General features: G+C 31.8%; 1 protein-coding gene and 1 non-coding gene across 2 annotated transcripts in view; one reads left to right on the top strand and one right to left on the bottom strand.

The window, feature by feature from the left end:
* The window catches only part of LOC147072520 (uncharacterized), a 70,665-nt gene that overhangs the window by 30,170 nt on the left and 17,584 nt on the right, over positions 1-22,911 (bottom strand). The gene's annotated exons all lie outside the window — the stretch shown is intronic.
* TRNAN-GUU (transfer RNA asparagine (anticodon GUU)) lies at positions 12,239-12,310 on the top strand. The gene has a single exon. It is a non-coding gene; the product is annotated as a tRNA-Asn (tRNA).

The following is a 22,911-nucleotide window of genomic DNA, read 5'->3' as shown; positions in this document are numbered from 1 at the left end:
TGATTTTTCACGATATTGAGATGTATAATAAGTAGGTAGGTACGTACCGATGTATTATTTCACGAAAAGTATTCAACGTTGTCTTTTCATGAAAAGATAATAAGATAATAAAAATAACTCATTAATCATCTGTTATTATAACAATAATGTTGAGAAACACGGGATTTAATTTTAAATACAAGATAAAAAGAAGTTTTTTATATACAACGTTTTTAAATTTTCTGTTGAATTATTATGCTCAATATGCTCAAACTTGTACTTGGTATGAAGTAAATAAAAAACAAACAAACAAACAAATATAGAATACTGAAATGTCATTTTGATTTACATAGTAACGCACGTATATATTAATAATTTAGTTGCTAGGACCACCCCCTTAGCAACCAATAATAGTCTTTTACTTTTAACGGATTTTTCAGAAATAACTTTCCATACAAAACAGAATTAACTGAAAATGAATTCAATTCTACTTAAAGAGGGCTAAAAGTATTAAAAGAATGCATTGGCATCGTGTTCTGATATATTCTAAAAGTTTCAAATGTCTAGCTAGTCGGAAAGTAAGTTAAAAATAGATTGCAAGATTTGTACTGTAAAAACAACCACCGGACAAACAAGAATACGAGCTAATAATAACGTTGTAAAATAAAAAAAAATTCATCTTTCAAATATATGATTATAATAAAAGTGCCAATTTTGTTTATTCGAAAATAATATGTATTAGCTAGTAGCTATGTACATATTAAAAACATTCTTTAATGAAAAATAACGATTATTTAAAAAATATATATACCAGATTTGTATTTATTTATTTTCTGTTAAAAATTTCTTTTTTCCAAATCTTTTCCAATTTTCTTCGTGATGGAAATGTGAAAAAATCAAGTTACACTTCCATTTGACAAATATTTACCAATATTATTTTGTTTTCTATTCTAACTCGCGACATGTTTCATCTTTTTCCAAATTAATATGGAATGGTATATTATTTTCATTACTGTTTTGTTTTGGGCGAAAGACAGATAAAATAAATTACCATACTATCTTTGTTTTATTTGTACTTATTCTACAATATATTGATATAAATATATGACCAGGTTTTCAAATAATTGGTAACAAAACTTTACAGACCAACATATTATATAAACTAATAATTTGTAATGTACACATGCTTCACATTGATATCAACACACATTCCTCACCACACACTTACAAAATCCAATTAAGACTATCGTATTCTTCGAGATAGTGTGGTGTCCATATGCTCCACCTAAAGAAAAGTCATTGATAAAGAAGAAAAATATATGCATATTTGAATGGCTAACATGTTAACCCAGACGTACTTAGTAAATTACCATGTTTGCTCCGAAGTGGAGTGTATAGACTTCCGTGAATTGGAAATTGTATTTTTGCGAGGATTAGTTGATTTTTGCCCAACCCGTATTTGAATTGGATCAAATAAATAAACGATGTAAAAACAACATGGATTTATATCGTATTTATACAAAGTCGGCCTCTCTACCAATTAGACTAGCGTGGGTGTAAACTGAGAGTTACTATCACCATGCGGATATAGAGATATAATATAATGGATTTTCAATTATAACACTTCGTGTGTACGTTGGATGCATTTCAATTTCGCTTAGCTGAGAGCAAATTAATTGCGTTCCAATGCAGGCATACTTGCGTTTAATTGAAAACTCAATTAACACCTATACCGCCTCCTGCGGAATTCAAACTTTTCCCCACATACGTTGACAAACAATTATTATTTACTCCGCCAGCCGAGTTTTCCTGATGCCAAAAACGTTTGTCATAATGTATTTGTAATTGTTATTCATAACTTGTACCTACCTACTAACGTTTTAGAATATGGTCAATATGATTACTAGGCACTTAATTTAGCTTAACTGTGATTCCAATAAGCACATTTTTGTTATGAAATATGGATTATATTTTGATATTGAAGAATTGTACAGTATATTATTATTATGTTTATCAGTGTGGGTACCTATCTACTTATTTTGAAATCGTTTGCAATATATGTTGTATGCAATTAAAACGAATTCACCTAGAAGACATTAAATTGTAATATACATACTTACCCAACAGTCCAGTGTATTGTATATCCGATATGAATATTTTCGGGAAATTGCAATTTAAGATTTTTTAGTCACATGATATCTATGGACTTTTGGCTTTGTGGTTTTAGGAATTTCAGATTTCTGTTACGAACATTATATAGAAAAGTTAAATGACTCTGAAAGATACGAGAATTTAAACATAAAATTGTTTCACAATGATCGCTAAACGAAGCTAGCATATTATAATATCTATAGCAAGATGGCAAAACACTATATGTTCGTTTTTTATAAATTGTTCAGCGCATATTATATTATATACACAATACTGCTTTCGGCCGCTACGGCAACTATTTAGGGTAGGTTTGTATCTAAGTATTAGCGCTTATAGTAAATAATAATAAAACATAATTAAATTATGTATGCTCAATAATTAGAATGTTACACTTTAAAATCTTGTGAATTATTCGTTGAATAAAAAAATAGTTAATTAAAAACTTTTGGCAAGTTCAAGTAAGCTACAACAAAAAATCTTGGAGTGATCCGTGACGTCGGTTAGTAATTAAAGTAATACCTACTTTGATTTTAAATACAAAATCTGTTCGCCAATGTAGCTCAATTTAGAAAGCGCTTCAGTGAGTATTAAAAGCCATTAGTTAAAATTTGTCGTAATTAAGTATGACTCCTTTAGCATTGTGATCAATGTGCGTGGGCGCGATACCCGAGAGATGTAGGTGCGATTACTGCGGGGTGTCTTTTTTTAAAAATATTTTTGGTACTGTTCGGTTATCAGGAATACAGCGGAAAACACATTTTGAAAATACCCGATATACTTGATTATTTGTTAGTTTGGATTAGTTTAGGTTGGGTAAGGTTAGGTTAGGTTAGGTTTGGTTAGGTTAACCCAACAAAGAATTCAGTTTATCAGCTATTTTCAAAATGTGTTTTCCGCTGTATTCCTGATAACCGAACAGTACCGATTTTTTCTATTAGTCATAATATATTTTCTCAGAAGTGTTTTAAAAATGATGTATAATCAAATTATAATAATATATTGTAAACATACAAAATTGACACTTATCTACGTATATTTTATATAATTAATATGAAAATAATAATATTAATATATTTTACACCCGATTTGACATTGTTTCATTCCAATAAAAATCGAAAAATATATTATTATACTTACACAAAACTGTATCACTTGTGATAATTGGTTTTCGTATAAATTCATGAATGTGGAAATTATTTATAAGAATGTTTTGACACCTTCATAGCTCACCATCTCTATTTACTATGTAGAAGGTACCTACGATCAGTGGCTATATAAACCCGACGTGGTAATATAAACAAACCGAGCGTCCGAGAAATATTTTTCTTTTCAGGCCAGCGAAAATCTCCGCCAAATAAAGTATGTAATCGAGTTCCCATGACTCGACACTTATACCAAATAAATTATACCGCGTGGCGTTTCAATCGATATTCTCCATTTGGAATTTTATGAATTGATCGTAAGTAAGCTCGGTCACTATTTACAGGCCAAAGAAGTCATTTTTCGGGTGGCTTATAATGTACATCGTATGTCCACGTCTCAAAAGGGGATAGTGTAAAAATTTATCATCATTAGTTTCGCAAAATTGTGGCTGAAAGGATTTAATAAAAAAAATACAGCATTCGTTTTTACTGCGACTTCACCCTGTCACACCCCAGTGTTGGAGCATATGGCAAGCACAAGGGAACGTCATGTCAGGCGCCTCCTGTTGTGCAAGACCAGCAGCACATAGATCGCTGTTATAGCACCGCTGTAGGGTGAGGAGGTGAGTCGGCTACAGTGACAGAACCTTTAGGTAGGAACACATGTCACAACCACGTGAAGCGTTTCTTCTTGATTACTTCAATCACTGAGGGTTGCCGTGTCCGTGCGCGAACTCAAATGTTTGTAACGTGGTCGTATCAATCTACCCCTAAGATTTGGCGGAGACATCAGGGGGCATATGGCAAGCACAAAGTCATCCAATTTCCTTCAGTCCATAGCCACGTCACGCGTCTCCCACCATGTAAAACCAATAGCGCGTAGATCGCTGTTGTAGCACTACTATAGGGTGATCAGGAGGGTCGGCTATGGTGACGGAACCTTTGAAGTTGTGCCACAAGCGTGCGGAGTGTCGCACTCTCTGACGGCATCCGGAACACGTGTTCTAATCATGTGAAGCGTCTCTTCTTGCTTACTGCAATCACTGAGGGCTCGAGTGTTTGTATCGTAGTCGTACCAATGTAGAGTATACGTTTTATAACTTTACACTTTTTTTCTCTTTTTACTACACTGATACGCCTCTTTGCTTGATTACCTCGCATAAAATTAGATCAAATGATATGCAATTGCGTTAATATATCTAGTTATAAATAAATAAATAGATAATATTATACTTACATAAAAAAAATATTTTTAGAATATATTACTTACATAATTTTCATCCTAGCACTGAAGTGCAAAGTTATGAAGCATATACTCTACCCCTAAGATTCGGCGGAGCGGATTCTCAAAGATTAACAGTCGAGATGTTTGAAGATTGCTAAGATGCCATGTCTCACAGCCATACAAGAGCATAGGTAGCACGCACGCGTTGAACAAACGACATTTACATAAACGGCATTACTAAAAAAAGGACATACGGGTGAAAATCCGTCTTTTATTTAATCTGAGAGTCCTTAATGTGACCAAAGTTTCATTTAAATTTATTATTTATTTTATATTTTTATTCGTAAACCTAAAAAATACTCTCAAATTCGAATCCAGTAAAAGCTCTCGGCAGTATGTAGCTTTTTTTAAAAAATAATTTTGCCTTTGCCTTTTCGTGGAAGGCATTTGATGGCTATCGGTAATCAATATTTATTTTAGATTTATTAAAACCGCAAGGATTACTAGAAAAGGCCATTTATTTTGATAGAACTGTGGTTGTCATAGGATTCATCTCAATAATTGTAATATTATTTATTAAATATTCATTTTTCACATACAATCCGTCAGTAGTACATATACATAATATGGTTTCGTAATGTTATGAGATAGCGGATCTGCAATTTCATAACATTGCGAATGAATGTTACTTATTTCCAGCATTGGAGCGGACCCTTTTTTGAGTTGGTCCGCTCCAGCTCCGCTCCGGGACCTAATACTTGCTCCGGCTCCGCTCCAGGGTCTGCTCCGCTCCGGGTAAAAAGTTTTAATACATATTATATATATAGAAATATTAAAAAAATAATTAGTTTAAAAAAATCGTAATTTTCATTATTAATTCTATTAAACAAATTTTCGAAAGCAAATCGTCTCTCATTAATTGCCTCTTCTGTCAAAAAAGTGAGGTTATTTACCACTTGGCAGTGTTGCCATATTTCAAATAAGTCCAGTGTTGCAAAGTGTCAAAATATACTATTTTCATTGGATTTTAGGACGAAAATTTAATAATTAAAAAAAAACATTCGGTGCAGTGGAGCACTACACATTTTCGGTGCTCCGGGTAAAATCCCATTGCTCCAGTGCTCCGTGCTCCTGCTCCGTGCTCCTGCTCCGAGCTCCGCTCCAACGCTCTGCTTATTTCATCGTAATTTTAAAATATTATTTCATAGTGTAAATATGTATAAATAGCGGATCAGAATCGATTGGACATCTCACTCAATTATTAGTTTCCGTAAAAGACACATCGCACCGAATTGCCGTTATACCTATTTATTATAGTTCATCAATTGTACCCTTGTGGTTATTTGAAACAGTAAATAAATTCTCGCCTCATCCATCATCACAAATAAGTACCACCGTCTTTCATCTGCAATACCTATCCTCCGCCGAACCAAAGAATACGGCAAACTAATTGAATATGTACTTCACAAATTAGGTTGTAAGGTCAGATTGAAGGTAGTACTGGCCAGAGAATATTGTAATACCTACCAAGCAAATATTTGGCTGGGTAACTTAAAATGGACGACAACCACGGACGCTTCTCAGAAATTCTATGTTTACTTTTCATTTTCGTTCACCCAATTAAGCTCTTTTAAGCTCATATATTATATAAAGGGTAAAGTAATTTAAGCCATTTGAGGTAGGTACCTATAGGTTTTTTTTTTAAATAAAACGCAACATATTCCGAAAATAAATTTATTCAAAAAACAAATAATCTTTAGATTTGAGAATTACGTATGAAATACAGTATCAGACAAAACGTCATGTCCTCGTGGGTTTCTTTGTAATGGTATAATTTATTTGGCGAAGTTTTCCATCACATTACAATATGTAGTGGTTCACAAACTGTGGTACGCGTATCTCTGATGGCACGGGATAAAACATATGTAGTGGCGAGGGGTGGAGGTAGGCTATCATGATTCGACATAAATAGTGTACACTAAACTTTGTCAGTCCATACTTATTTGTTTTCATTGAACTAAGAATACAATTTGCAGACGGTGCTGGTTACGTTTTAAAATTTAATTAAACCCTGCCCAACCAAACCATAATAGTTTAGGTATACGATGGCCGATCCGACAAAATTGTGCACACTTTTTCAGTCATATTTGGTTAGGTAAGGTTAGGTTAGGTTAGGTTAGGTTAGGTTAGGTCCTGCCGGCTCCAAACCATAATCTATTTACCAGAGCCTCAAAAGTGTTGTTTTTCCAATACTCGATGCATGGCAGAGTTCTGTCACGAATATCATCTGTAAGGGATCTTGGCATTACGTTTGAGAGTAAACTGACATTTATTAGCCATATAGTTACCATTTGTAACAAAGCGCTTAAAATGTTGGGCTTCGTCATGCGTACTTCCCGGGTCTTTTCAGATGTTACGGTATTAAAACTTTTATTTAATTCTTTAGTTCGAAGCAGACTTGAGAGTGGGTCTATTGTTTGGGCACCGCACCAGTTGAAATATGGCCTTATGGTGGAGAGGGTACAGAAGAAATTCTTGAGACTCCTTTACTTGAGGTTGTATGGATACTATCCGTGGCTTTATCCAACTGACTTTCTCTTAGGCATGCTTACATACTGCAGTCTGCAATTTAGAAGAAATCTTTATTTAGCTACGTATTTTTTTCGACTTATACAAGGTATAAATGAGAACTCTGCCATTCTGGGCAGTGTTGACCTGTGTGTCCCTGATAACTATCTTAGAAATAGAGACCACCAGTTGTTTATTCTCCCAAGGTGCAGAACCAACCTGCCACTGGTAATGCCAATTGGGAGAGTGATAACTATGTTCAACGAAATTGCTTCGGGTGTTGATATATTCCACCTACGTGAGAATGAGTTTAGGTGGATGTTGTTTTATAAAATCTTAAAATAGGGTCTGCTTAGCTCATCCGGTGTACTTCCTTGTACCTATCTAATTCATCTACTGAAATATCTCTTTTTTTATGTAATACTTATTATATTTATATATCTTTGTTTCTAAATGTCATGTTGTGAACGTCTTAAACTTATAATTTGTAATGTCCACAATATGTTAAAAAATAAATGAATTGAATTGAATTGAAATCGATAAAAAATATTCTTATATCTATAAAATATCTAAAATGATGTATGGTTTAATGGCATGACTTTAGACATTTTATAGATAAACGAATATTTGTTGACTATTATCTACTATGGTTTTGATTATGCAGGGTTTAATTGAATGTATATACTATATATTATATATACGTATGTAGGTACTATTAATTTATAATACTAATAATGTAGGTACAGTTAGGTACGTCAATAAAGTATCGGTCCTTTTTCTTTCGACATAATGTCCTTAGGTATAATACATATGCTTTTTTTATAATGTTCCATATTATTACTGAAAAAAGGTCTCACATCTTATTAATTGAAATAAGTTGCTTCTTTTAACTTACTTCTTTCAACTTCTTTTAAATACTTTTAAACACATTAATAAACATAAAGAAATATCAATGTTTTTACTAGACTAATAATAATAAACCATTTGAGAACACCTCATTTACAGTATTGTGAGAATAGTTAATTCGAATTATTTCTCACTGACATGTTCAATTTTAACTGTCATTCAATATACCTAGTTGAACAACAAAAATGAACACCTGGGAACGACATAAGGAAATTGTGCACATTCTTACAAATTTTCAAAGGTACATAAATGAGCATCCGTCAAAAACAATAAGATATGTTTTATCGAGATTATAAGAATACGTTTAAATACCTTTAATTATTAACATAATCTCACGGGTCGAAATATATTTAAGTTAATAAAAAATACTTAATATAATTTGCGAATAAGTTTCTATCGTGTTATTTATCGGTTCGCATACCAGGATTACCATCAGCTGCCTTAGAATATTACCCGATAACCGTTAAAAGATATTGTGAAATATATATAATATGTATAACTTGGTGTGCTTATACGTTCCCATCGGCGCTGTGTACTAAGCGTCCTTCGACATTAGGCAGTTGGGTTATGATTTGATTTTTCTCGAAAATTTTCCATCAAAAGGCGGGCCGGGGGAAGAGATGTTTGAAATGAGGGAACACCCAAAAGAGCCCAACAAGAACCTTTGTAATCCTTTCGCTAAGTAAGCGATTGCAGGTCTTCTTCTTCCTCATATCCGTAAAATGAGAATGGTCCTTTGTGCCTAGTTATGGCGCATTTTTCAATTTGTGTGACAGGTTGCTATATTAAATTTATGAATGATATTAGATTTTTTTTACAATTTTCGAGTACGGTTAAGTAGCTGTGCTTATAATATAAGTGTACTAATCGAAATGATTGAATTTAATACATAATTTAATCATAGTGCTGAAAGAAGTACGATTATCAAAAAATACAGAAAACTTTTTTATTCGATTAATATTTAGTATTCTATATATTTTGTTAATTTTTTTCAGACAATATCATGGCATTACACTTAAAGTTTGCAAGTAATAGTTAGAAAACTTTGCACCACTAGCGAATTCGGAAAGTATTGTCTTGTTGGTCATTCAATTTGAAAAAATTATATAAATATTATTATAATATAAAAGTTAAAATATGTTTGTTTGACTTCCCTTTTCTACTTGGTCCCAACTGACATCAGCTACAGTATGAAAAATACAAAGTTTGCTTGTTCATATTACCTTTTCTGCTAATATTTCAAATTTGAATTTTCACGACAGTTTAAAGTTCGCATATTTTGGATTCGATTTTAATTTGATGTTCTTTTGTTTGACTTGGTTGTCAGAATTATTTTAATTTTGACATGTTGTATACCTAAATACAGGTATTTTAATATTGAAGAATGTAATTTTTATTGTTTGTTAAATAAGATTAATGAATATTGATTAATGAAGCGACCTCTTCAGCTTGTTCACAATAAAATGAATTCATTCAATTTGAATAAAGTATAATATAACGCAGTGAGATATCCAATGATTTTAGTACTTAGAACTATTGTGATCATGAAACAGCCGTAGCCATTTAAAAATAAATTCTTATAAATGGTTAATCAAAAATTGAACAAGTTTCACCTTTCGGTATCTTAAGGCACATCAGTCACATTTTCCAAACGTCATATTACGTCAACTGGTGACATCAAAAAATATTTCTCACTGAGAATTTCAATAGTTTTCTTTTATATATAATATTATATATACATAGGTACATTAATTAATAGTGATAATTGTCAATTGGTGATGAAAACCATTACTTTACGATTTTTCACTCATCTCTCGCAATATTTTCATGTATACATAATATAATTCTAGCCATTACACGATTTTACAATAAAGCGAAATTTGTTTTATTTTACAAAAAAAAATATGGATTTTTTTCATTCTTTTCTAATATATTTTTTTTCAATATTCATATTATAAATTCCGACTAAATTAATTAGAATATATACTATTATTTCTATGAAGGAATATATTTTTATTTCTGAGAATGTTTTATTATGTGTAACGAAAAATAATTAGGTCTCTGCGAGCTATCCTAAATTTTGTAAATAATTGGTACCCAATCAATAAAATGCGAATTTACGTAAAAAAACATTTTAATTTTAAATTATTCGTCTTTGCCTACTACGTAGAATCTGTGTAAATTATTTTAATCCGGTGGTAATTTAATTTCAAAATAAATGAGATTTAATTCGAAGAGCTTTATGCGACCCAATTTATTTACCATTCTAGCATGTTGCCTAACATGCTATGCAACTAATCCGCCAATAGTTTTCCATTCGATATAATTATTTAAAGTTATTTATTTTCTATAAATTCAATTGATATAATCTGGTGTATTGCATATTAAATGGATTACTGTCATGGTCTTTCATTATTATGAAAAAGCAAAGTCTTAAACTTTTAATATTAAATTCAATGTACCCAGAGTACCTAAATATTCGTCTTCAAATTTTTTCACTTCAATACATTCATCATGGCCCCCACGAAGGGGGGGCTGAGAGGGCTCTAGCCTGGAGGCCCGGGCTCAGGAGGGGCCCGACGTGGCAGATTAACTAGTTAAATGAGATAAACACACCGTAAATTTATAAGCTCTAATAGTTGAAAAGTCGCCTGCGGCGTTATAAGACGGATAGAATTTTATTTTATAATTATTTTTAGTGTCTCCTGACTAATGAAAATGACTATTTATCCAACATGGCGAAGGGTCTGATGTAACTTGGCTATCACAAAAGAGGGTCGCGATAAGTACTTCATAATATGATGCTGAATAGGTACCGACAATTCAAGCTGATTTATTTAAAATACGAAAAATCGCTAAAAAATACACGGAATACCCTTTATTTTACACGGAACCCTGGAGTTATTCGGAATAACATTTGGGAAACACTACTATAGAACATTACACTGCCTTTAACCTTAGCGATAGGTTGGAGGGGCGTCAAATAACGTGGCCTGGGGGCCCGCTTCAGGATGTGGGGGCCATGACATTCATACATACAAAACCAATCTAGGTTACAATTATTTTCCGGTGACTCGACTCTGCAGAACCTTGAATCTTCATAGTGATCGAGTGGATCCGTTTTGTTCTCTTGCCTCTTTCAAATTAAGTTGCTCCAGAATTCACGACTAATTGTATTTGGACGAAAGCTTTTTTATTGTAGTTTTCTGTTCGTATATTGTCTGTCTTCTCTAGATATATAATTAGTTACGATTTTTTATATTTTGTATTTTTTATTTATTTTTCTTATGATTAATAAAAATATGTTTTTCTTGGTTTTTTTAACCATTTTCAATAAGTCTCCAAATATGTTTAATTAAATTTAATTTGATTTATTATGGTTTTTGTGTCCGCATGTTATTAGGACCATCACATGATATTTTAATCTATATTATAATTATAGTTATTCTCTGTGATTAATTTTGTTGGCTGAAAAAAAATCAATTCAAAAAACTATTTCAAGTTTTTTTTGTTTTAATAAATCATACGGTATGTACTAACTCCAAATAAGAATATTTTCTAATTCTAGGTTATTTAATTTATACGCAATGAATAATGATTTAAATAATTAAAGACCCCACCTGAACAACGCTGTATGATATATTTCAAGATTGCTGTACGGAAAATTAGACATATTTTGGTGAAGTGTGATAAAAATAATATAATAAAGTAATGTACATTATATTAAAAATACACATCGAATAGCATTTTTGTGCTATACAGCATTTTACGGGTAACGTCTACAGTTATCAGCCTATGAAAAACAATTGGAATAATCTATTGCGCAATGAGATTGAATAGATGATGAATATTTTATAAAACAATCTTTTATTGAAATATTTAAAAATATAGTTTCGTTTATTTAAAATGTATAGTTGTTTGTTGCACATTAGAAACATAGGTACGTATTATAAATAAAAATGCAGTGAATGGAAAACCACAACCAACAACGTCCGGAATGTAATGTTTGCGGTTTCCATTTTGTCCTTTTCGGTATAAGCTATGATTCTGATGTGTAAGAATAGAAAATTTATTTTATTCTGATTACTCTGGCTTAGAGGTGAAGTGCATATTATATTATGAAGTAAGTAGATGCAGTTTATATTCAATGTATTGCTCTCGGTGTGATAAGATTATTATGTTTTGATTATTATGTACCCACTACGTGTTATCGTTGTGATAATAAATTTGCATACATAAGTTTTCATTGATTTAGCGTAATTTATAAGCCTTCGTGGCGCAATGGCAGCGCGTTCGGCTGTTAACCGAAAGGTTGGTGGTTCGAGCCCACCCGGGGGCGATTATTTTGAATATTTTTTAGATCAAAGATATAAATATAGATTTCATATTTTTTTCATAGTTGACTTCAGCAGTGAATTTGTAGACTAGTTTGAATTAGAAACGTCGTGGACTTAGGAATTTAGGTGGTCTTAACCGATACTCTTGGAGGTCTGAAATCAGCCATTTAAAGAAAATTATGAAATGCACGATGAAAATTTATCGTATACAGAAGTCAACCACATATAATTATTATGTGCATAGTAAATATGAATTTAAATCGAATTTTAGGTTCTCGCATATGAATGAACAAAATACAGTACATACTAACATATTAACATATTATTATACTATATATACATACTATATTACTTGATTTTTTGATATTTGCTACTTGTGTTTTTCAATTCAGCCACTTTTTAGTATCGGCGTCATTTACGCACATAATAATAATTTTGACTAAGCATCCAGCTGAGTATTGAATTTTCACTGATCACTATAATGGCGTCCTGGTAGCAAAACATTCGTTATGATGACGATAACTATCTATTTGAATTTAATTTTCAAAATTATCATAAAAATAAATTTTACCGAGACAAAATCTCACTCACATAAATTAACTAATAATAATTAAATATACAAAAAAGAAACATTTAATCTTCTGATTATTGTTTCCAGTTTGTATTCAATAAAATTACATTTCCGTGTCCTAAATCAGCCTGGTTATATTAAGCACAAAGTCGTTTCAAGAACATTAAAAAAGATGTATACCTATTATATTCTTCGCCATTGGTGGTATTGATAGGATATTGATATTTTCAACAAGATTTTTCATCTACTGTGTAACCTTCATTTTCAATGCCTCTATCTATGTTTATATTACTTAGCAATAAATCAGTATAATCACGTAACGAAATTTAAAAAAAAATCAAGTAGGTCCCTAATGTAATAATTTTAAATAAGTATATTAATCAAAAATAATGTTTGACAAACTATTATTATTATAAATAATGGAAAACTATAAATTTTTGATGTATCATTGAATAAAAATACTTAGGTAATGATAATGAAAATAAAAATGCAAGTCGAGAAGTTTTTTTTAACTCTTCCACAAAAAATCCATTCAATATGCCACTCGTAACAGGAGCAACATTGATTATGACATTTGCATGCAAATGATTGAGGCTTTAGATAGTTTTACAATTATTATTCCCAACAGAATTTTCCACGCGTGCCATAGATTTGGTTTGTCACTGCTGTTCTAGTGAATATTTAAACTATCTCATGAAATAAACTCATGTTTCATACTATAAATAAATAATAAATCAGCATTTTTTTCTTTTACAACTAGAGTTTTATAGTGATTGTAATACATTTTTCATATATTGATAAATAGAAGTAAAATAAAAATCGATCTTACCGTATCCAGTAAAGAAAAAATTCTATCTAAAACTGGATATTATGACATTAGGTTAGTGCGTTATTACTTTTTAATAAAAAAAAATTTATAAATAGGCAAACCAAATAATTTGGTAGTAAAATATAACATTGAAAACACGTTTTAATTAGTATTGACTAAAAAGTAAGTAGGTAAGTATATATTAAAATTAAGCTATGTACCTAGGTCATTTTTGTCATTTTCGTGGTCTACGAATAGTTAATAATTTTGAGTTAGTGTGTTATTCCACAAAGTAGACAATTTAATTGTTCCAATTAATTGAAATGTCAGGTATTCTTCCAATTCAAAGCATTTTTCGTTCGACCTAAAATAGGCCAAAACAATAGACTCCACCTATGCGAATAGTAAATTCCAAATAATGGGTCACACTTTGGTATTATAATGTAGATGTGTATTTAACCGCACCCATAAATGACCGGTGCCATGTAATGGTGTCAGAGAAGCAATTCACCCTTCATAAATAATACCCAAAAGATTTTCCCATGAATTATTTTCACCTCACCGATATTTTCGGAAAAACACGACCATCTATCTTACTGTTTATCATACGACATTTTTGTATATTAAAAATAACACACGGTGTACTCGTAATGTAACAGTTTTTTTCCATGTATAAGGCATATTTGAAGTATTAATTTTTATTAATACAAAATATATTTAAAAAACATAATAAATAAGCAACCTTTTAAAATCGCCAATGTAACGATTTATTTTTTGGACTGTCAATAATATGAGGTATAAATGAGAACTCTGCTATACTTATAATTTGTAATGTCCACAATGTATTAAAAAATAAATAAAATTGAATTTGAAACTAATCCGAATTATTTTATTTTAGTGTCATGTCAAGTGTAATGATTTTTAAATAAAGTTTTTGTTAATATTCTACGATATATAAGTATATTACTTGCCTAATCCTCATGGCTGAAATATAATAGTAACCTAAAATTCAAACACCTAACGTTAAGTAACCATGAGTTGTTTCACATAGATATGAAAAAATCACAGCATCAGAAAGACAACCAAAAAAAGGTTGGGAAGATTGGAGCGACACCATCAAGAAAGCGACTGAATCAATAATAACTGAAGCAACATGATCAGCGCAGATTCGCTCAAAATGGAAGAAGATTGCTGGCATCGCTTGTAATTTCACTGATTACCATCCTCGGATATGAAGAGTACGTTCGGTCACGGTATAAATAGTATCATGAATATGGGTTTTAGAGAAAACACCATCTGCCCCTCTCTTTGCATAAGACTATAATGTGGTGATGTTTTGTTGTTATTTTATTTATTTATTATTACATAAAGTTAAAAAAGAGATGACAGATGATATGACGGAGAAGGGATTGGGACATGAAATTGGGACACGATAAAGGTTTATTTCTACTGACTCAATAATATTTTAATGTTAAAACTGTTTTAATAGAGTGCAAATTGAATTATATTTGGGTTAATTGCAATGTATTGTGCATAATTAAATTTAATATACGGATATGTGTTTCCAGGCCTTTATAGTAAATCTATTTTATTATATCTCTACAAAACTCTCATCAGACCCATACTGGGTTATGGATCAGAGAGCTGGACCTTACCAAAAATGGGTGAGAGGAATTTGAATACTATAATGAAAAGAAGACATTGAGAAGGCTCTTTGGAAAAATATATGCATTGTACAGTTATTCTTTTATCGACCTACATGTGAACATCAACATTTCAATGTTGCAAGACATGTGATCACGTAATGGGCTCCTCTTCGGTAGAACGGGTGAAAAAATAAGGATCAGTAGACATAGGTTAAGGTAGTTTGATTGTGTGGAAAAATACACAGCATCTCTTACGCCAGACGAAGAATAGTGGAGACGTAACAGATGATGATGATGATGATGATGATGATGATGATGATGATGATGATGATGATGATGATGATGATGCTCTAATGGGTCTCATACCATATTGTTAAACGTGCGTTGTTTTCTAAAAAAATCTTTTGGGATATCGAGAATCGAGTTCAAATTCTATTAAACGTAGAATTCAACAGTGTCTATAAGCTGTGAAAGTTTCATCAATATTTCAAAGAAAAATGTATAACAAAATAAACGGAGGCCCACAAATACACACTCCAATTTTATTTATACGTATTTAATGTACAATAATATACCATGTTTAATTTTGGCTTCACGTCAAACTTTTGACATTGAATAACATGAAGGTGTATTTAATCATAGTTTCCAATACAGGTAATGTTAATTAATGTTTCCAACTAACTAACATCGCGTAATAAAATTTATGAGGGTAAATTTTACAACGTCTTAGAAGGGAAGATTTTGTTGATATCAATTTTCTATTAAGAGATGAGTACTTATCTCCCATCGTTTGACGCGAGCTTATTTTAACGGATCACGAGTCGTGGTGACGTTAACCGACTTATTAGTTTCGTTAACAAGAACACGTCTATGTTATCTTTTAAGATAAAACGTGAGATGTTTGAAGTTTGGCGTGAAATTTATTAATGGGCGGATGTATCTATTACACATGATTAAAAAGTTCTTCAATAAGGTATCAGTTTTCGTAGTTTTATTACAACGTTCCACTAATCTCATTTGGTCGACTAAAATATCGTTTTTTTTTTCTAAGTCGGTCTGAAAACTGGAGTAAATTAATCTAAGCATGGTAAAAATGAAAATCGTGGGAGTAATGAAGGCAAAAAACAAATAAATCAGATATTAATTCCATACTATCAGTTAGGTTACGTTGTGAAGTTTTGAATTATCAAAATTAATGGAAAGTCAAAATGATTACCAGAGGCTCATTTTATTTTTTAAACAATAAAGTACGCATTGAATTGCATAATAAAATAAATCTGTCATAGTTTAGATGCCGAGAGCTCAAATACTTTCAAAATTGTACGCAAGAAAGCGATAAAAATGTTGCTATTGTTGGCCAATTTTTAAGAATAATATTTACAACTTTCATGAACTTAAAAATACAGAACCTACATACATTGGTTGAACTCTGGAGTTAGTGCATAAATTTCTGGTGGGTACATAAAAAGCTTCAATGTACTTCATCGATTATTAGAAACGGGTGATGGCAAAAACATCATTGGGTCAATTTGTGAAAACGGAACACAAACCGAACTGTATATATTGTGATAAATTGGATAGCGTAAAACTTATCTTAACTTAAACTCAGCGTCAAAACGCTTGATGTTTATAAAGCCATATGAGTATTGGCACGCTGGAAGACCACGACTTCGGTGGCTGAATGGGATCTCCAGACTAGTACTTCTCAAACTGGCAGGCGCGACCTGGAGCTCCTGCTAGGGAGCCGCGAAATATTTCAGTATTTGAAAAAAATATCATAAAAATGTGATCACTGGACGATACTTGTTACTAATCAGTCAAAATCTCAACGTCGAATTTTCATGCGAACATAATACTCGTACTTTATCCGATATGGATAAATAATCTAGGTACTAATATTTATAAATTTAGATATTTCAGTTAAACGAATATTATACAAAATTTATATTGACCTAATTGCGCCAACATACCTATGCGAAACAGCATTTTCATATTACTGGTAATATAAAACAAACACAGGTCGTCTCTTTCAACGGTGACTTTGGAGCAAACCCTGCGAATTATCATTTCAAACATTATACTGGATATTGATTTATTATGTAAAAATATGCAATCATTTATTTCCCTCTCATTAAATTATGTTTGTAGGCTGTAGCTGTAATAAATTTTAAGTTAATTTGTTTTTTTTATTTTAATTTCTGCTTTATAAGCTAGTAAATGAATCGTTCTAATATTTTTAATAAAAATGTACCAATAATAATAATTAATGGTAAATAAAGTACTGTTGGTTACTAAAAACTAAAATTTTTGGGGAGGGGAGCGTTGGATTTTTATTTTCTGATTTCGGGGGCCGTGGTATGAAAAAGTTTGAGAAGCACTGCTCTAGACAACTCTGTCCAACTGGCGTCCCAGGGCAAAGGATAAGAGTTATATGGTGGAAAGCAATCTTAAAGGCGGCTGGTGCCCACAGTTGTAATTGTAGATAATGTAACATAATTATAGATACTATGGATATTGGATAATTTGATTAATGATGTATCTCTGCAAAATGTACAATAAAAAGCCTACGGTTTACGAAAATAAATAAGCTTGTAGTCGCTCTGTAATTTGCAATTAATCAAAATTACATTTACTAAAACTTATCGCGGTGTTTACTTAGCATGACATAAAATTGAGTGAAATTAATTTGTTTTCGCGAGCGGCCAGTCATCGTATATTTCGGACTGTTGGGATAGTGATTTGTAAACAAGGCACGTTAACAGAATAAAGCACACATTAAGAGAGATAAAATCAATTTTATCGGAGAGTGACTGACTGACGCAAGGTAATAAAATAAATGGTCGGAAGTGAGTGGGCAAGGGAGTAGTGGAGAAGACAAGCGAGGCGCCGGTCGTGTTGATACAACTTTAAAGTGTTTAAGGACTTTCTTATTCAATTCGCTAACTTTAATGAGCTTTTTTTTCGTAAAGAGCTTTTTGTACTAAGAATTTAAACGTTAAAATAGATGAATTTAATGTTATTTATGAATAAAACCATTATCCATCCGTATAGTCACAATAAATGTCTTATGAAAATAAATTGGTTTACTCATTTTTCCTATGTTTCACGACGTAGGTATGGAAAATTATGCATATAAACGACTTTAAATAGTTTACTTGCTAGTAATTAATGACAATTTATATATAAAGATTATTTTACGACACATGTTTCGATCATATGGTGTGGTTTATAAAATATCGAAACTTATGTGTGATTTTATATAATATCTTATGTATGTTTGTAGTGGGGTTGGAAAAAAACTATGTAATATGGGAAGTAATAGTTGGTCTGTATAAGATAACAGTAGAGGGAGCGGGTATGTTTGACGAGAAAATCGCATGAACAAAACACGTATCGTAAAACAATCTTTAGATCTGGTGAAGTCAACCAACAGTCTCAGCCTTTGGATCTTAATAATAGTTTTATAGATATTCTTTCACCCTGTCGTGACCCAGCATTGGACTATAGAGCAAACACAAGTTCGCGCCACTTCCCTCGATCCATTTTTATAGATATAGTTGTTGCAAATTTAAAAAAAATGAGGAATATGTTGTAGTAAATAAATCGTAGATATTAAACCAAATTAAATTGTAATGCAAACTTTGAATATTTTTTCTATTAAAATCATATACTAAATAATAAAAGAATATTATTTTAAATAACAAATGTGTGATAAAAATATATTTTCGTAATACTCATGATTGGAATATTTCCACACACAGCAGTGGCAAAGGGTGGAGGTAGGCTGTTAAGATCCGACATAAACAGTGCACACTAAACTTTGTCAGTTAAACGTATTTGTTTTTATTGAACTAAGACTACAATATATTATATAGATAGTGTTTGCTAGGTTTGAAAATTTAATTAAACCCTGCCAAATTCAAGCCATGGTCAACAAATATTCGTTTATCTGTCTTCTTCTTCTTATTGTGCCATCCCCCAACTTAGTCTTAGATTTATCGTCTGCTACCCAGAAAATTCCAGTGGAGCTGCACTCGTACCATTCACTATAAAATATCTAAAATTATGCCATTAAAACATACATAATTTTAGATATTTTATAGATACAAGAATATTTTACCTTGATTATGGTTTGGTTTAGGCAGGACTTAATGAATTTTAAAAACTAACTAACACCATCTGAAATGTGTATTATTAATTCATTGAAATCAAATAAATATGACTGAAAAAGTGTGCACTATTTTTGTCAAATCGTCCATAGCATACATAAATATTATGGTTTTCTATTGGCAGGGTTCAATTGATTTTTCAAAACTAACCAGGCCCATCTGCAAATTGTGTTCTTAGTCCAATGAAAACAAATAAGTATATGCCTGAAAAAGGTTAGTGTGTACTATGTATGTCGAATCTTAATAGCCTACCTCCACCCCTCGCCACTGACACACAGTGAACTATCGAGAGCAACCCCCTAAAGTAGGTACTTACTAAAAACGCACACATTCGTATATTTCATGTCGGTCTAAAAAATTTTGATTTATTAAATAATAAAAAAGATATATTGACAAATAGATATTGAGAAGGGTTTTCAAATCCTTACTGTGTGAATAATGGTAAATGGCGGTAAAAAAAGGTATGTCGTACAGCCATGAACTTTACTGTAACTTGCTGTATGTACTGTGATTTCATACGAGGGTGGGTCAATAAGTCCTTAGAAAAGCCGACAGGTGGCGCGACTAGTACTGCAAGCGGTTTGTTTTCATGCAGCGGCACTACCGATTCAGTATGCTGCGAAGTTTCAATCAGATTGGTCGGGTTGTTGTGTGTTTCTCGTACATTTAAAAAAAAAATTGCTTGTGGAAAATGGAAAAATGGAAAATGGAGAAAATTGAGTTTATAGTTGTTATATAACATTTTAATATAAAAGGGTTAACAGCAAAGGAAATAAAAAATGAGTTGGATTTAGTTCATGGCATATCTGCTCCTTCACTTGCAACTATTTATAACTGGTTAAATGAATTTAAACGTGGTCGTACATCAACAAAGGATAAACCACGCTCAGGACGTCCTGTAGAGGTGACTACACCAGAAATGATCAATAAAATCCACGATATGGTGTTAAGTGACCGAAGATTAAAGTTGAGTGAGATAATTGAGGTTACAGGGATCTCAAAAGGTAGCGTCATTTCTATTTTACATGACAAATTGGGCATGAAAAATATTTCTGCAAGATGGGTGCCGCGTTTGCTCACAGTCGACAATAAACGCAGTAGGGTGGTGGCCTCTAAAGCCCTGTTGTCGCTCATGCAACGCAATCCGGATAAATTTTTTCGTCGCTTTGTGACTGTAGATGAAACATGGATACACCACTATACTCCCGAGACGAAAGAACAGTCAAAGCAGTGGATTGCGAAGGCAAACCATGTCCAAAGAAGGCGAAAACCGTAAAATCAGCTGGTAAGGTTATGGCTACTGTATTTTGGGATGCACGTGAAATTATTTTCGTTGACTATTTGGAAAAAGGAAAAACAATAACAGGGGATTATTATGCATCTTTATTGGACCAGCTAAAAAACAAAATTGAAGAAAAATGGCCTCATTTAAACAGGAAAAAAAATCCTCTTTCATCAGGACAATGCCCGTGTTCACACATGTTTACGATCAATGGCTAAAATTGAAGGATTGAAGTTCGAATTGGTTGACCACCCACCGTATTCGCCAGATTTAGCCCCCAGTGACTTTTTCCTTTTCCCAAACCTAAAAAAATGGCTAAGTGGACAACGTTTTTTTTCAAATGAAGAAGTCATCGATCGGACAAATGCTTATTTTGAGGACCTTCCGAAAACTTATTTTTCTGACGGTTTAAAAAAAATTGAGAAACGTCTAACCAAGTGTATTGAGCTCCAAGGAAATTATGTTGAGAAATAAAAAAAAAATACAAAAATAAAACCTGTTTTAATGCTTTTTTCTAAGGAATTATTGACCCACCCTCGTATCAAATGCAAGATTGAGCTAATTTCTTTGGATGGGCCATACCTAGGGCCGTCATATCGAAAGAAAAAATATCGATACCTACCTGGTATCGGTATCATATCGGTCGAAAAGTATTGATTCTTGCAAGTATCAATGATTGTTCGCAAGAGATTTTCCCCTCCCAAAAAAAATAAAGAAAGTATCGATTTATTTTATATTAACATAGATTTTTTTTTGTAAACCACTAAAACGGCACATTTGGTCAGTATTACATAAATTAGTAAGAATGCTTAAATTTAAGAATTCATTTTCAAGAAGTTACATAGTTACCAAGTAGTGTATTTTTACACCAAATATCTGACATTGAGCTGCAGATGCGTTAGGCACAGGGAACACAAAATGAATGGTAACTGGGTTGCCCTACCGGGTGTGGTATTAAAAGCTTCTGAGCTTTCTTGTTACGTGAACTTGCACGATAATATGTGTTTACACGTGCATTTTACAACGTTTTTATTAGCTCATATTCTTATTTGTCCGGTGGTTGTTTATCCAGTGTGTTTGTAAATCTGTTTGTCTGACTTCCTTTTTCTACTTGGTCCCAACTGACATCTACAGTATGAAAAATACAAAGTTTGTTTGGTCAAATTACCTTTTCTGCTAATATTTCAAATTTCAATTTTCACGACAGTTTAAAGTTCGCATATTTTAGATTCGATTTTAATTTGACGTTCTATTGTTTGACTTGGTTGTCAGAATTATTTTCATTTTGACATGTTGTATACCTAAATACATGTATTTTACAACGATTTTATTTACCCGTATTCTGATTTGTCTGGTACAAATCTTGCAATCGATTTTTAACTAACTTCCCGACTAGCTAGACATTTGAAACTTTTAGAATATATCAGAACACGGGGCCAATGCATTCTTTTAATACTTTTAGCCACCTTTAAGTAGAATTGAATTCATTTTAAGTTAATTCTGTTTTGTATGAAAAGTTATTTCGGAAGAAATCCGTAATCCAATCCAATATTATTGGTTGCTAAGTGGGTGGTCCTACCAACTAAATTATTAATGTGTACGTGCGTTACTATGGAAATCAAAATGACATTTCAGTATTCTATATTTTTTTGTTTGTTTGTTTTTCATTTATTTCATAACATATTGAGGATAATCTTTGAACAGAAAATTTAAAAACGTTGTATATAAAAAGTTCTTTTTATCTTGTAATTATTTTTCTTATGGCCGCGATAATACGTACTGTCAGCAGTAAATCAATGCACGTGTAAACGGGTTTATAAGTCTTGTGAGTGAATAAAAGGCAAAGAAAAGGGAAAAAAACGGCTTGTTTATCAGTATAATTATTTTGTTTGATTCATTTATCAAATTACCGTAGCGTTATATTTTTATAACGGAAAGCGCTTTCCAGTGGCATATTTTTTTTACTGTCAGAAAAAAACGCACTAAAATATCTTAAAATTTTATCGGCTGAGAAAAAATCAATGAAATTACATAAAACTATGCAATATTTTTATTTACAATAGACGTATGCATAAATGGAAAATCTTTTAAATACTATGAGTTATAATATTATCAAGATGTGTAAAT

The sequence above is a fragment of the Rhyacophila brunnea genome, unplaced genomic scaffold, assembly GCF_057557595.1.
Source record: "Rhyacophila brunnea isolate RB1 unplaced genomic scaffold, BYU_Rbru_1.0 scaffold_2, whole genome shotgun sequence".
Classification (NCBI taxonomy): Eukaryota; Metazoa; Arthropoda; class Insecta; order Trichoptera; family Rhyacophilidae; genus Rhyacophila; species Rhyacophila brunnea.
This window is presented reverse-complemented; position numbering and strand designations above follow the sequence as displayed.